Here is a 1,196-nt window from a genome sequence, read left to right as displayed (position 1 = left end):
CTGAGACACTCTAATCAAACTGCTGAAGACACGGAGAGAATCTTGAAAGCAGCGGATAGAAGTGCTGCATCAAGTACAAGCAGCTCCCATGAGATTCTCAGAGGGCTGCTTAGCAGACATCACACAAGTCGGAAAGGAGTGAGATGATACATTCAATGTGCTGAATGAATAACTCTGCCAACCGGGAACACTATATTCAGCAAAGCTGTCCTTTAAAAGTGAGGAAGAAATACGGACTTTCCCAGATAAACAAAGCTGAGAGAATTATTACCACCAGACCCACCTTACAAGAAATGCTAAAAGGAGTCCATCACACTGAAGTAAATTAGGAGGCTGGGCAGCAACACCGAAGCACATGCAAATATAAAGGAAAACCTAAAGAAAAACACCAGATCCCGTAGTGCTGCAGTGGCAGTGTGTGTGCAACTTTTAATGCTGGTGTACAATTTAAAGGAAACACCATACAAAATAACTATAAAACTATGTGAATGAATACTACATGTAAAAAGATATAAGTTGTGGCATCAATAACATAAAGCTGGTGGAGGGAAACATGTAAAGGAGCAGAAATTTTTGCATGTGACTCAAGTTTTTATCAGTTTAAAACAGATTGTTGTAACTTTAAGATGTTGTACATACTCACCATTGTAACCATAAGAAATACCTCTGGAAGATACACAAAAGTGAAATGAGAATCAATATAAGTCACTACAAAAAAAATCAACAAAACACAAAGGCATCAAGAGAAGAAGAGAGGAGCAAAATAACTATGAGATATGTAGAAAACAATAAAATGGCAACAGAAATTTTGGTACTATCAGTAATGACTTTAAATGTAAACAGACTAAACTTCCCAAAAGACATAGAAAAGCTAAATGGATTTTTAAAAAAATGGGGCGCCTGGGTGACTCAGTAGATTAAGCATCCAGCTTTGGCTCAGGTCACCATCTCGCGGTTTTTGAGTTCAAGTCCTGCACCGGGCTCCGTGCTGACAGCTCAGAGCCTGGAGCCTGGTTTGGATTCTGTGTCTGCTTGCCCTCTCTGTCTCTCTCAAAAATAAACAAACATTAAAAAAAGAAAAAGGAATGCAGGCATTGATCTTAGAGCTGTACGATTCTAGGAGAGGTTTTAAAGGAGTCACGTCAAGGGCAAGAAACTGACCTTCAGGGACTCAGTGTCTGGGCTGAGAGCCCCCG

Source organism: Suricata suricatta, unplaced genomic scaffold (assembly GCF_006229205.1).
Source record: "Suricata suricatta isolate VVHF042 unplaced genomic scaffold, meerkat_22Aug2017_6uvM2_HiC HiC_scaffold_141, whole genome shotgun sequence".
NCBI classification, from domain to species: domain Eukaryota; kingdom Metazoa; phylum Chordata; class Mammalia; order Carnivora; family Herpestidae; genus Suricata; species Suricata suricatta.
This window is presented reverse-complemented; position numbering follows the sequence as displayed.